The sequence below is a fragment of the Drosophila kikkawai genome, chromosome 3R (genome assembly GCF_030179895.1).
Source record: "Drosophila kikkawai strain 14028-0561.14 chromosome 3R, DkikHiC1v2, whole genome shotgun sequence".
In the NCBI taxonomy this organism is placed as follows: domain Eukaryota; kingdom Metazoa; phylum Arthropoda; class Insecta; order Diptera; family Drosophilidae; genus Drosophila; species Drosophila kikkawai.
This window is the reverse complement of record NC_091731.1, coordinates 30507878-30523419: the sequence shown is the minus strand read 5'-3', so window position 1 is coordinate 30523419 and position 15542 is coordinate 30507878. Positions and strand designations below refer to the sequence as shown.

Below are 15542 nucleotides of genomic sequence, written 5' to 3'. Positions count from 1 at the left end.
AAGTTTTATATAAGAATTCAAACTAAAATCACATATGCTAGATGTTAAGTTACACTATTTAAAATTGTTATAAATTAAGTGCCTGCAATTTGATCATTTTCCACCTTCAATTGCATAGCTTATATTTGTCAATCGTCTGCCGTTTGACATTTGTACGATGCAAAGCAATCACATGGCCTTTTTTGGCTGTAAGGGTATGCCAAAAGGTAGCCACTTGTTGCAGCAGGAAGCTGAGCAAGCCGGCCCACATGCACTACACACTCGCACACACACACACGCTCACAGTCGAGTGAAAACAGTTAAGACAACAGCAACAACTGCAAAACTGCGAACTGCCAACAGGCAACAGGAAGACCTTAAACTTGGCCTCAAACGTCAGCGCGGCGGCAACATCGTGAAGCCAGGCAACAACCAACAACTACTGCAGCAACAACAACTGCTACAACAACAACAACTACCACTGCAAACACACAATTCAATTTTATTTCATTTACTTTGTTGTTGGTTACTGGCCTTACTGGCAGTGCTAGTGCTGCGGTTGCCGTTCGCCAGAGCCTGCCTCACGGGGCTTTTGGCCCAGCCTCGTGGATTTGCTATTGCCATTTCTGTGTGTGGGCCGCGGAAAAGCCCCCAACTCCGCCGGCTCGTTTGGATAGCTTGAATCGTTTGGATCGCTCCGCTCCTCGAGCGCCAGCAGCAGCAGCTCATGAATGGGAAGTCGTCGCAGCTTCTAACTCATTTTCCTGCCTCCAGTGGTTGGGGCTAGTTTTTTTTCTATATTTTTTTTTTTTGTGAATTGGCGTAAAAATGTTGTGAGAACAAATGGTTGTTAACTTTTTCACATCTTTTTGTCCGTTTTTTTTTGTCTATTTTTCTTTTTTTTAGTTGATTTTTGTTACTGGCTTTGGCTATATTGTTGCTGGCGCGTTAAATTTCGTTTAACTGTTAAGTCGCTGCTGCATCATTTAGCTGCAGCCGGTGCAAGTTCGTTGTCTAAGTCATTCGTTTCGGCTCGCCATTTTTATTGCCTATGCGAAGTCAATTTTATTTTATATCATTTCTGTTTGCTCTCTTATGGCGCTTATGAAATCGCTGCCGTCGTTGTAATAATAATCAAAAGTAAACAAGAGTGTGTGCTATGCTGTGCTGGCGTTGACTGGAGCTGGAGTTCAGTGACTAACTGACTCGCTCTGCCTGCCCGAATGGCTGACTGACTGTGTGCGTTTGTCTAAGCCAAGAAGTTGGCGTAATATGCCGTTAGGCAAAGGCGTTTGCGGGTTGGTTTCTCACTGTTTATTACTTGGTATTTTAGTGTTTATTGTTTAGGGTTGGGCGACACTTGGAGGTGACGAAGGTTAGTCTGAAATATTTCGGCTATTCAAGATAAACAGATGGATGAGATAGCTAAATGAAATGATTGTCATTTATTACAGTGCTGGCAATTATGAATTAAAGACTTAATGACTTGGAATGTGTATTGTCTAGTTAGGTGACTGTTTCGTATTTAAATTAAAGAAATAGTTCATGAATAATGTATACAATTGTCCTAAAAATTAATAAATATATTAATAGCACTTTACTTTCTTAAAAATTGTATCCAACTATGAATTATGAATACTTGTTTTGACATTTTAATAGTTAATAATCATATATCTTCATAAAAACCAATATAAATTAAAAAATCAATACAAAAAGTCGAAAACTTGTTGGTCAGATATTTGTATTCCTATGGCTATTCATTTAAACTTCGATTTCTATAACCCATAAATATAAAAGCGAAAACGAACATCATTCAGTGGTGACACAATTGAGTGCCACCACCCCTTAACCTTGAAATGAAACTCTTTGAACTTGCCCCCCAAGACGAACACCGAAAATATTTAAATATTATGACATTTAGAATAAGGAAACCGAAAACCATTTATGAGCAGCAGAAGCAAGATCAAACAAACAGAATTGATTGTAGAATATTTCTGTTTCTGTTGTTTTTCGCGTGCTAAGAGATCGTTAAACATACGATTGGTGTAAGATGAACAAAAAGATGGGAGGAACGTCGTATCGCCGAGATGAACAAATAATAAAAAAAATATAACCAGACAAAAACTGGCCTTTCATATGCAAAAGAAATCCATTTACTATTGCGGACAAAAACGAGTTGGGCTTTAGTTGGCTGGGTTGAAACCAGATCTGTGAAGGTCAGCGCGTTTAGCACCTCGATGTGACAGGCCCCACCTGTCGCTGCCCCCTCCCCCAATTGCTGGGGCCATCCTCGTGGACAGACAATATGGGGCCAGAGATATATATGCCATGAAAATGGAATGAAATCAAAGTGTTGCCTCCACTTTCGGGTTGACAACATTAATTGCGTGCCAAGTGCGGTGCGGCGGAACCCATAAAACATGAAGAGCTTAGGGAATTTTTAGTGCCCCTTTTTCGGGGTATCTCTCTTCTGGCAATTAGCTGCTGAGCTAGCGTTTAATTTATATTATTAGGGGTCATTTACAGTTATGTGCCGACTGATTTGTGACTGTCTCCTTTCCTTTCCCTACCCCACCTTTCCTCGCCCCAGACTCACGGCCATTGTCAGCATTCAGCATTCAGAGCTCAGCATCCAACATCCAACATCTGCATCAGCAGAAACAGCGTCATCCCATCCTCATCGTTCGTGGTGTTATTTCTCGGAGTAGGTTAATAGTGCCAAAACGTTGCAACAACAACGTGGAAGGCTACAACAAAAGTGCTGCTGCAATGACTGTAGAAACAAACGGTGCCTCATTTATTTCTCTTTCTTTTTACCATTTGTGTTTGTTTGTGGGACCGTCAGTTGCACCCTTTCATTCTGGACAGAGTCATGGAATAACATTATTATCCCGAATATTCCGGCGCCCTCCCTTTGTCCCTACCAGTCAAAATAACAAACCACCATTCCCAAAGCGCTAGGAATATTTATGCAGCATTATTATTTATTTTATTGACAGGCAGACAGCAAAAGCTTTTTTGACTTCCATACTCTCACCAGCTGATGCAAGAAGTCTGATTGCCTTTCCCAAGCTATAGTTTTTGGGTGGACATAAAGTCCTTCTGCATGCTTAAAACCCTTTCTAAGAAGATAAGTTACACGATTTAATGAATCATTATTCAGTAATGATCTCTAAAAAAAAGTTATAGTTCATTTTTACTTCTGTTTTTTATGTAAACAAGTTTGGGATGATATTTTTATCCTAATTTAATGATGTTCTTTCATAAAAATAAAATAAGTTAGTGAGTTAGAGTCTCCAGCATTCGTTTGTGGGCATTTTCCGCCAATGACAGTCACCCATCCCAGGCAAATTGACTTCGATCCCCAGCTGGATGGATGCTTTGACTGCTCCGACTGCAGCTCGATCGCTGGTCCTGCTGCTGCAGCCGCTGCCAAGTGGCAATAATTTGCAGACTTACCCAAGTGCCGGACTCCAAAAAAAAGAATATCCAGAATCCCGAAAGAAAACCTTTTACTTTGCGCTAATAAATTGCCATTAAACGGCTTTGGAAGGCTTTGCCACAATTGTTGCACCATAATTTCCCATCAAATTTTTCACACTCGCCTCGCCGGCTTTTCGGTTTTTGGGGCTGCGCTGCGAGTGTTCGCGATAATCAAATATTTGACCTCTGCCGCAAATAAATTCCCAATGCAATCGCAGGCCGGGCCAGGGAATCGGAATCGAGCCAAGTTGAGTTTGGTTGAGTTGAGAACGTGAAAGCCGTATCCGTTGGATGCCGAACTCCGAACACTGAACGCTGAACGCTGGCTGGCAAAACGTCGACGTTGCGTGTTAAACACAATTCAAAGTCTATAATTATTGTACAATTGCCAACAGAACCAACAGAGCCCAGTCAGGCCTGGCTCTAGCCATAGCCAAACTCCTGCCGCCGTCCAACTCGGAGGCTGGGACTTGGGATTCGGGATTGGGACGGCGACCGGAGCTAAGGCTGGAGTTGGAATTGTGACCAGCTTGGCAGCAGCAGCAGCAGCAGCGGCAGCGGCAGCACATGGAACATGAAAATTGTAGCGTGTAAGTTGCAGAGGGCAGGGGGCTGAAAGAGGAGAGCATTCCAAACACACATTCTAATTCCACATTCGCCTCGACTTTGGGTTTGACACACTGCTGGCAGCCACTCCAAGTGCATTGGGGATGAGTCCGTGACACGACAAGTAGCTATTATTTTATGTGAAAATAAATAAGACAATAAGAGATGTAATTTAATTCGATTTGTCATGGTTATCTGAACGATACAGTCTTAGAATATATAGATAATTCAACAATTTAAAAATATTTTTTTATAATTTTCAGCACTTTCTTTGATTTCAAATTAAAAATCTTAAAGCTCTTACCCACTCTCCCTTGCTTAACAAGCTTAAGTTATACTATAAAAAATTTTCCAAATTATCTACAATATTTAAAACTCCTCTCACGAGACCTTCACTATGTGCTGCAGATGGTTATCTGAGTGAATCTCCAGTTGAAGCGCCTGAGAATTGCGCTTCTCAGCCGCTGACTCTGCTTCTGCTTTTAACTGTTAACTTTGCTCTGACTTTGGATCTTTTGACTTGCAATTAATGCTCCAGACCTTACGGTGGATGCAGCTATTGTTGTTGTTAGCTTTTTCGTTTTTTTTTGTGTGCATTTTTTTTTTGGGGGAAGCGGAAGCGTTGCCCACGCCCACTTGTCAGGCCATGGCTAACAGCTGGTGGCAGGGAGGCGGAGTGTAAGTGGGAAAGGGGTGGCATTAGAGGGTGTTCTGTGAGTGAACCACACCGTCAGTCAGCACGCCCCCACACACTGAGACTTACACGTAAAGAAAAAGTATTAAAAAAACAATATATTAAATTATTAAAAGAATATATATATAAGTAACATTAGAGCTGCTCACATCGTTATTCCAACTCAACTTTTCAGGCTGCTTGCATAATATGAATTCCATTTGAAAAGTCCTTTTCTCAGTGTAGAGCTCAAGACAGGGCAGAGGGAGGTAAATGGCAGGAGATCTGCACCAGAGATGGCGGCAATAGTTGAAAGTCTAATTGTAAACTGTTGTTCGCAGTTCTCCTAACTGTTGCTTGTTAGGCGCTTGTTTATTAACAATTTAGCACGGACAATTCACAGGCAGAACCCGAGGACCTGAACGGGTGGAGAAGGAATGAAGGGGCGGTAGAAAGACAGACCTCCTTGTGGGCGTTACTTATCTCTGGTTAAGACCACCGAAAAATTTATGCCCATCGCCCGTGCGCGCTCCTCCTCACATACTCGTAAAGTTGGTCAGTTTATGCGCTGACCGTTCGACCTTTCCCGCCCCCTATTCCCACCACCACCACCACCACCCACTGCTCACATGTTTCTCGCCGATCATAACTGTCACAATGTTCGAGGCATGAAAACGGGGCGTGTTGGATATGGCTGCAATCATTTCTGGGGGAAGAGGAGCGAGCTGGAAGCTGGGTGATGGGTGGCTTAGATCACTGGGGGTGGGCGTAAAAGGCGGGACTGAAGGTGACTGGGAGTCGAAAGGCTCTAGGGCATCGATGAAGGTAACGGCAGTCAACGCGTTAGAATTTCTCGGTTTCTGGGACATAAATTAAAGTGATATAAGATAAATCTTAAAATAACAAGTATAAGTATTTTTAAACTATAATATAGGTTCTTAAGAACATTTTTTAATATTACTATTTTAATGTTTTTTCGAGTATTGAAAGGCACCATTTGATAGATATTTTGAACACATTTCCGAACTGTAAAGTTTAAATTAAAAAGGGAACTATTTCAAGTACTTTAAAACTCATTTTTATTTGTGAGAAATTGTCTTAAAATAATAAAAAATTTATTTAGCTTACTAGTAATTTCTATCTAATACGAATTTCCCAGAAAAAACGTAACTAACTCCCAACTCCCCTTTACTCTCATTTCAGGTAAGCTATTCAAATCGCCCTGCACGCGGTTATTGGGTTATGTAAGTCGGCCCAACTACAGCACAACTAACTTAAACTCCGGCTAGTAATTGGACAGATCGGGCCAGACCAACGCCCTAGCTGCAGAGGGGGGTAAAGGGGATCAAACGGAAAGCTGCTGAAGTACGTAGTATAGCGAAAATCGTAACAACAATGGGGCAGTGACCGTTGCAGCCAATTTCGATTCGAAATGTAAACGATTTTCGTTTTAGCGGTGCCTTGCATAAGTTTTTTGTGCGCAATTCGGAGCTAAATAAGCCAGTGGAATAATAACGGCCGGCATGGGTTAATGATGCGACATGTTAGCCAACGAAACACACAGGCAACAAGAGCAAACGAGAGACGAGAGCAGCACACACACAAAAAAAAAACAGAAAAAATGCGTCACGCTTACCGTTAGCATGCCGGGGAAAATCGCTGGAAAAGGGGTGGAAAATTGGGAGGGGTTTGGGAGGTGGAAAAGTGGGAGGAAAGCAGCCGCCATGGTTAAGCATGCCATGGAGAACGCACACGTAAGGCTTGCTTTAGCCCCTCCCTGGGGGGTCTTGCAGCAGCGTAGCATCCCATCCCATCATGCATTTCCACTCTCCCACGGATCAGCTTGGACTTTTTCCCCCGCCATTTCCCAGCCAGAGCCGCCCAGCATGTGGTGCGCTCCCTTTTTTGGCAAATTTGGTGCAGCAGCAGCAGCAGCAGCAGGAAAAGCAGAGCGGCAGCGCCTTTCACAAAATCTAATCAGCAGGGGAGGCGCTCGAGAGGGGCTCGGGTGCGAAAGGAAACGATCAGAGCAATTTACTCAAGCGCAAAATTAGTAGCGAAAAAAGCCACTAGGAATCTGGTTAGCTTTGAAAAGCCGAAGTTCAAATACGCTTAGAACAGTGACAAATTAAATTTGAAAGATATTTTTTATAGTTAATGTGATATTGAACTTGAAGTATCAATTGAGAGCAGATAACTAACTATATTTATTCTAGAACTAACTATATTATTCTACAGACCAATACCAAACCCAAATAAATACCTAATAAACTTTACCAAATTGTCACACGTAACTAACAAATAGCATAATACTCTTGCCAAAGAGCATAGATAACATGTTGATGCTAGTGAAAAACTGGCTGCTGATTTGACCAAGCCGACAACAGTGGGCGTTTGTGCTGCTAAGAGAGCGGGGAAAATGGATAAAAAGTCTGCCAACATGGAAATCTTGTTACGTATGCCTCTATCTCTTTCCCGGCCAGGCAATTCTAATTTAAAATTCCTCGGTGCGTGTTAGATTTCCCCCGTGGAAATGGGCAAAGAGGAGAGAGATCCGCTTGCAAGAGCAAATTTGATGCCATCTGTGTACAATTAGCTGTCAATATTGCGCATGCGCCACTTATGCAAAAGAAGACGCCGATCCACAGGAGGGCAGTCCGGCGTGCAGGGGGACGAGAGCAAAGCAAACAAAACTGACTGGCGACTGACTCATTTGGCCAAAAGATTTTGCAACACGCAACACAAAGTCAACAGAAACACACGCAACTTTGGCTGACCAAGGGGCACAGTGGTATCTAAGATTAAAGAGTTTATGAAAATAGGAAAAACGCAGTTTTTCAGTATTTGAATAATAGCAACTTTTTCTGAATAATTCTTTTATTTTGTTATTTATTTATTTGAAATATATATTACAATACATAAACTTAAGGCTCATATTTGTTGAATTTAGCCCACTGTCTTTACTGACACTACATCATCAACGCACCTCAAGTCGTCACCTCCTCCCCACACACTCCCCCCCGCTTACACTCAGCCAAATTTATGTCTATTGACTCACACACCAAGACATGACGGCAAGTGCAGCTCGTGGAGTGTCAGGCGATTTGCATAAAAGACCCCACAGACATGGAGATGCATATAAGTTGCTGGCCAGATTTGTGGCCAGAAAAGATTAGGCTCAGCCGCCGGAGCCACTAAATATATATTTTTGTGTCGCCTGCTCCACTTTTTTGTGCGTTGGGCAATTCAACGGAGGAAACTCCTGAGGCAAACGGCACTCGTTGTGCCACATATATTTTGTATTTAGTTGCAACTGTTGTACACTCTAAAAATAGTACGATTAACAGATCAAGGTAAAAATTTAATCTAATTTTTAAAAATCAGCTTGAGGCAAGAATTAAAAGAATTTAGAAAAGGCAATACCATTTAAAAATTAAATTTCAAATCTAATTTTATTAAACGTTATAAGAATTATTGCCTTTAGGACTTTTTTTCTTGTGCAGGGCAACAGGTGGCTTAGCCAAAAGCGCGTGAGTCGCATTATTTTTACCTATAAGTTTTACATTTTTCTTATAACAATCTATGGACAATGGGGCGTTACCGTTCGCTTCGGTTGCAATTGCAACTCTTAGAGCCGCCGAAATTCGTGCAGCCTTTGTGCCCCCAGCAAGTGGCACGCTTCGGGCCAAAGTGAACGTGGCCCAAACAAGGCCCAATCCCAATTCCATGGAAACCGCTCGCAGGCATTTCTCTCAGCTCTCAACGAAGGTAAATCAATGTAAAGTGTGTCAGCAGTGTGTGAGCATGTGGAAAGGGGAGGGTGCAACTAAATTTAGTAATGCTGACAATCGGAACTTTTTAAAAGAGGCCAAAGAATGGTTCTGAGAACTACAAAAAGAGCTTATTTTAGCCTTTGATGTAAATAATTTATAAAAGGAGAATATATTTTATTAAACTAAAATTTAGAGATGCTCTTAAAATAGAAAAATTATAGTATAAAAACACCATTAGATGGGTTCTATTAAAGATTTTCATACACTTGCAGGGTAAACTTTGATTTTGCCAAAAAAAAATTATATAAAAATATGGATAAATATCCATTTAATTTAAAAATTTTCGGTGTTATTATAATTTATTATAATAGTGAAAAATACTACCAATTAAATATATGTTTCACTTAAAGATCTTTTAAAATAATACAGAGTTTCTTTCCTTTATAATCAGTAAACAACGAATTTTATATGAGAATTAGAGGGTTCCTATAGGTCATAAGGTAAAGCCGAATGCCTTCACCTGTGGCCCAGCAATTTTCGAATCCACCGCCTTGACAGGAACGAACGCTGCCACAGAGCACTCCTCCGCCACATTCCCCAGGGAGATTTATAGTTGTGCGGCCTGATGATGAGTGGCAAAAGCCATAGCCTGGGTGGTCCGCCAAGTACCTTAAGTATCTCCGGCAAATTGTACGATCATAACTCAATAGCCGAGCCTCATTAGGGTCCCAAAAAAAAAAAGAGGAAAAAATGGGAAAAAAACGACAAGAACTCAGCCGCGCCGCAGACAGATCGTTCTTTGTGAGGAGAGAAGTGGCAAAGTCTCCTCGATGGCGGTATCGTGTGCAACAGTAGCCTCAATTTGTTGAGCTTCCCCCGCAGCAGGCACACACACACACACACACACTCGCGGAGCGATATAAGAAACATTCTAACTAATAGCCAAAACATTGTAAAGAATTTTCCACTCATAAAATGGATCTCAATTTCCCTCGTTTGGGGCAAGTGAGGCAGCCGGAGGCCCAGGCCAAGGCACTGGCTGCTGCCCACGAAACTGGCGTCGTCACCGCCGACGGTCACGTCAGGCCGTGCGCGTAATGAGCGTTAAATCTGTGGCCCGCTTTCCATCTGCCTCCGTTGCCAGTTGTTTTAAGCGATCATTTCTTTTCGGGGGGTTCTTTTTTTCGGTGTTTTGGGCAACTTCTAATCACCGAAGAACACGCTTTATTATTGGTTAAATTAGTCACAAAACGGTTTCCGAAGATGAGCTTTAATTATTGCAAAAAACCACAAAAAGAAAGGTAAGCTGGGGTTGTTCGAAGATGGGGATACCCTGGGAAAAAATGCTCAAAATACATTTAACATTAAACATAAAATAAATACAATATTAAATAGAAGTATTTTGGAAATTACTTGGAAAAACTTATAAATATATTTCGAAAACCCTCCGGTTCAAGGGTACTCTGAAAAATCTAATGAAATTCTTGAGAAAATTCCCATTTAACGTTTTTTTACGGTTGATCTGCCCGAGTTGATTTTGTGCAGAAATGTGGGTCAGAATAAATTATTAATGAAGTGAATTATAATGCTTCAATTGCAGGCCTGGGCTCACTTTGGCTTAACTCTACTTTAGTTTTCCCAAGCCTTTCACTGGCTATCAATAAATTTCCGTCTGCGATGGCAGCCGGCGATAAAGACAAACGGCCTGCCAATATGAATTAGCTAAGCGAATTGGCCATTTGGCAACTTGGTAAACAACTTCCAGAAGAGTGCATCCCTCTGCCCTCTCTACCACTCACTTGGTGTATTCCGTGTCCAGTATCATCATTATCATTAGCACAAGTTTGCGCCCAGGTAAAATGGCTGGAGAACGGTGGAGATCAGGGAGGGGCTGGCGAAAAAACTGTAGCAGTTGATAAATGTTAATGTTGATAGCAAGTAAAGCGAAAGACGAAGGTGGAATCTAACGAAAGAGGAAGCTTGAATACCCTATAATGTATTATTTTGACTATAGCAGAGATATACTTCTGACAGGATCAGTTGCCCTCGGAAGAATGGTAGGATTTGTTCTTCTTTTAAACTCTTCTTACAACTCTTTTTTAATTTCTAGATATATTTTTAGGCAGTAAGTGTAGAACCTTAGAACATTATAATATCAATGGGGAAATGAGAACAAATGTTAAACAAAAGTTCTTGGGTTTTTGAAAAAGTTAGGGTATCTAGAAGAAATTGGCAATTGGCTTCCTGGCTAGCTGAAAGGGTTAACAAAGTTCAGCTAAATTCCATTCATTGGCCGGGGAGAAGTAAGAGAGATGGAGACACTGGACACTGGAGGGTTAGAGGGAGGACACTCATTGACGACGTTGTCGTCTCGTCTGCGACTGAAACCGTGGCTTGTGCTTTGGCTTTTCAACACGCTTGGCCAATAAATTGTGGCCAGCACTTGTTGTTACGCTTTTAACGGTTCGGAGCTCAGATTCAGGTTCATGTCCAGCTACGGTTTCAGCCCCCTCTCACTTTACATTCCTTTTGGCATTGGCCATGGATGTTGGATATTCGTTGTTGCTCGGCGGTTGTTGGTTGTTGGCTGGCCGCTGGATGAGAGTTGGCCAGATCTATTTTTGCTTAACAACAAAATATTTTTCTTGTACAAATTTTTTACAGGAAACTGAAACTGCTTAACCATTAAAGGCTGCCTCTGAATACAAAAAAAAAAAAAAAAGAAACATTTTGCCGCTGCTGTTGTTACTACGAGCTCTGCTTTTTTTTTTTTTTTTTGCAAGCAACAATAGATTTGGCCCATTCGATTAGGCTTGATTTAGCCAAGAAGGGGTTGGGCTGGATCAAAAGATTTAGTTTTCAGCTTTTCCATGGAATTTCCGCTCCATTCGTGATGCTTTTTCTGGTCTCTGGTCCCCCGGTCTTTTCTCTGCCGTTTTTCCCATTTCGATAGCATCGCATTGTCATGGCCTGGTCAGCTGGCTGGCCAGCAGCAGCTACCGGGGGAATAAGTTGTAATTCCTTCTATTATTTTATTGGGTCCAATCGGAATTTGTCAAATCATCAGCCGGTGACCGCAGCCGCAGCCCAGGTGGTGATTTGCATAAACATCGAACACTCTTTGCCCGAACTCGGTACATTTTTTCGCCCTGGGCCTTCTTCGTGTGCTATTAGCCTAGAAAGCACCAACTTCTATCTATAGATATCCAGCCGCATCATCCATTGATGATGATCATCTTTTTTGGCAGTTCTCTGAGCTTAAGCCTCGGTTTGTTTGGCTAATTGCCCCGCTCGACGATCCCCCCGCGGGCCTGCTGCCTTTGTGCTAATCACTTTAACATTTGCAACTGCTTTTTGACCCGCTTTTCCGCAGAGCCGGCAACCGTTTTGTTTGTTTGTAATTATTTTTGTTTATTTCTGCCATGTTGTGTGTGTGTTGTTGCTGCTGCTGCTGGGTCTTTAAGCAAGTAACATTTACAGTTTGAGAGGCGTTGCGTGTGTGTAATGACGGCTGATCTATGCGAATCCCCCATCCAAACCGAACCGAAATGGCTGAATGTGTATTTTGTGTATTTAGATTGCCTAATAGTCACGCCATGAACTCCTGCCCAAGAATCTTTAAATCTTTGGGGCTCGGCTTGTGGCACACATTTTGGCTATAAGTTTTATGCAAATATTTACTTTTTTTTTGCTGTGGAACTTGGTTTAATTAAAGGGTTTTCAGCTTAGGCAGACATTCATTTAAACACACACATTTATCGATTCGACAGGTTATTGATTATGTTAATTAATAATCTAGAGGCGACTACTAAATCCTCTCATTGTCTTAATGAAAAATTAATATTTACTCACTTTTAAATCCATTTTCTCGCGTCTCCTCGCTGTCTGACGCTTTTAAATAAATGTCAGCAAAGGTGAACAGGAAAATATTTTATAATTTCCAGTTTCAAATAGAATAACATCTATGAATATCCAGCAAAAATGACTCAGATAATGAAATCACTCGTTAGAGTCAGCCGTTTTAAATGGCTTTTGCTTGTAACCTCTACTTTGATGCCTGAAATGATTATACACAATATATATTTTTACCAAATCACACTTTACAAAATATAAAATGAATTTACATCTAATTTCACTTAAAGTCCCCATAAAATGTAAATACATTTTCCCAAACAAGTTTCTAGCCAACACTAAAGTTCAACTTCCTCCTGTTTCTTGTTCTTTTAACTCGACTTGAACCCGATTGAGCTTTTCACATTGACAACTAAGCAAAGTCTACCTGTAGTCGAGTGCCTGAGTGCCACCTCACCTGTACCCGAACTAACCCTGACTTTACTCTTCATTGCACTTTTGGCATTGAGTTGTTGCTGTTGCGGCTGTCGACGACGAGTTGCAAGTTGTTGTCTATAAAACAGAAAAAAGAAGAAACCTGCAACTTGGTCAAAGTGTCGCCCTGACATGTTTTTGCAAAAAAGAGAAGTAAAAAAAAATCAGCAAAAGGCGCTTCAGAGGAAGAAGGCGAGGAGCCAGTGAAAAAAAAAACACTTTCCGTCTTTACGCAGAGCTGAAACCGCAAAGCGTCTTTGGGAAAGGCAGTCAGTCGGAGAATCGGAGACGGAGGGAGACTCGGAGACGGAGCCAGTCCATGACATGTTTGGACTTTCTGGCCAGGAAGCCAACCAACGGCAAGTGGCATTGTGTCTCCGCTGCTGTCGCGTTGTCGTTTCTGCCACAGGTTGCACCTACCAACATGTGGAATCTATAAGCTACACTGCAGCAAAATCCAGCTGCGACAGAAAACGAATGGTTCAAGTACAAAATATGAGGAATACGATGGAGGAGAATATAAACTCGGGGAGTATTCTTTCCTGTGTGGCCAAGGAGGAGGGTCCGAGGGTAGACAAGTACACTTGACTGCCTCTGCAGAAACTGTTTTGAGGGCATCGCAAGATACTGGTCACCGTCTAGGTCTCTGCCTCTTGCAAAGACGCCACCGCTCCAGCCCCCTCCTCTCGCTTCCCAGATCTTAGTTGGTCAAGTGGGCAGCGCGGAATTAAGTCAGTGTGACAAACAATAATTTCCGTATTTGGCTGGGAAGCCCCATAAAAGTTGCCGACTAACCTTCCTAGTCTCCTAGGGAGAGACGGGGGCAGGGTCGCTCTTTTATGACTCCCCATCGCAGCTAATTTCATGCAAATTATCCATCTGCATAGAAAACCGCTCGCGGTGGGTGTTGTCCACTTGCATAATTAAAAGTTTCGACAAAAGTTCCCAAACAAATTGGAGCAATTTCAGTTTCTATTTCTGCTTGTAATACACAGCTCTCAAGGCACCGCAAAACAAAACTATTTTTTTGGGGCTTTTCTTTCTCGGTTTTGTTTATTGCAAAACGCCAGCTTCAAATGATAAACGAGAGGGACACGCCCCGCTAACGAGTTACAAGCGCCGGGACAGAGTTAGTTTTATTATTTTTCTCTGTGAAACATTTAAACAATTGTCTTGTTGGGTGTCTCTAATTGATAGTGTCGTGATTTGGCTTGTGCTGCAGCCCCGGCATCTGGTTCACTTAAGTCAAAAAAAAAATAAAACTGAGTGGAAAAAATAAGCCAAAAGAGACGGGAGCTAATAAATAAAGGCGTTGCCGGTCTTGGGAAATGCAAACAAAAGTTTATAAATTATAATTGGCAGCGGGAGATTTACAAAAATAACTTTTTCTTCTGAATAAATATCGAAGGAGAGTGTAATTATAAATGATTGCAAAAACTACAGCAAAATCTGGGGACTACAAGTAAAGTTTTATAAATGTTGAAGTACAAAAAATGATATATATATATGATATATGATAAATAAATGATATCTACAGTTTATAAAGCTATAAACCATAGATTTATAAAGTCGAATGATTATTTCTTAACTAAAGACCACTTAGATAAATAAAGTGTACAATTTCCACAGCAGATAGATTAATATACCATTTAGAACTTGATAACCAAGTATCATCTTTCACAAAGGCTATAAGATGCAAATATCACAGCAGGCGAACATCTTTAGAGAGTGATTTCAGACTTCCTAATCTTGCATTAATTATATCAGAGCTGTGGAAGAACCTTGCCGGCTGTCACCTATCACAGCACCAAAGGCAATATAGCAGTCGACATTAAAAAACTTGATAATTGCTTATAAAATGCCAAGTGGCTAATAAAAAACACTCAGTGGCACAACACACCCACGCTCACACACCGTACACAAATCACTTCATAAATCCACACTTGAATTGCAAGTGAAAAAAGTTAAAAAAGAATACGGAAGGGGATGCAGACGGAGCTTCGTACCCGCTTGGCCATAAACAAATCAAAAATTGTCATCGGGCATAAATGTTAATTGAGTTTTATGGACTTTTGATATTTCATCGTTGATTTTCATTAGACATGGGGGGGAGCTTCCTTATGTTGCGACTTCCGCATGGCCACAACTATCGTTGCGCCCCTCGTCTTTTCCGAATGATTGAATGCGCTTTGTCATCGCTTTTGTTTGGACTTTCAATTTCACTGCATTTTTATACACACCTCGCCTTCCTTTGATTTATTATAATTATTATCGGACAGCTTTAAAAGCTCTTGCTTCTTCCGCTTACTTTTGACGTCCGAGAGATGCAACTGTCCAGATATCCCATATTCAGCACAAAACTGGAAGCACTTGAGAATGGTGCGATCGGGTCGACTGCATCTGAAAATGGCTTTGAAATGTTCAGGTTTCTGCCTTCTTTTTTATTTTGTACATTTTTTGAAAGGTGTTAACCACTTGCGGAAGTTGTTTTGATGCACACTTCGATGCTCGTTTGATAGCAGTTGGCTGACAAAGAGAAAAGTATTTTTAACTACTCCACCTTGCTCAATCACTGCCACAGGAAAGACTTTTTATAACTTTGCTCTGCTCTGGAAATCTGAAAATTAAGTGCTGCAGCGAGGCCTTGGCACTGATGCTTAAATTTGAATTTTTTTGTTCACTCTGAAGACTTGAAAATGTTG

The 15542-nt window shown here is 41.4% G+C and overlaps 1 protein-coding gene across 1 annotated transcript in view; it reads left to right on the top strand.

The window, feature by feature from the left end:
• LOC108077636 (uncharacterized) overlaps nt 1-15542 on the top strand; it is a 49260-nt gene that overhangs the window by 26235 nt on the left and 7483 nt on the right. The gene's annotated exons all lie outside the window — the stretch shown is intronic.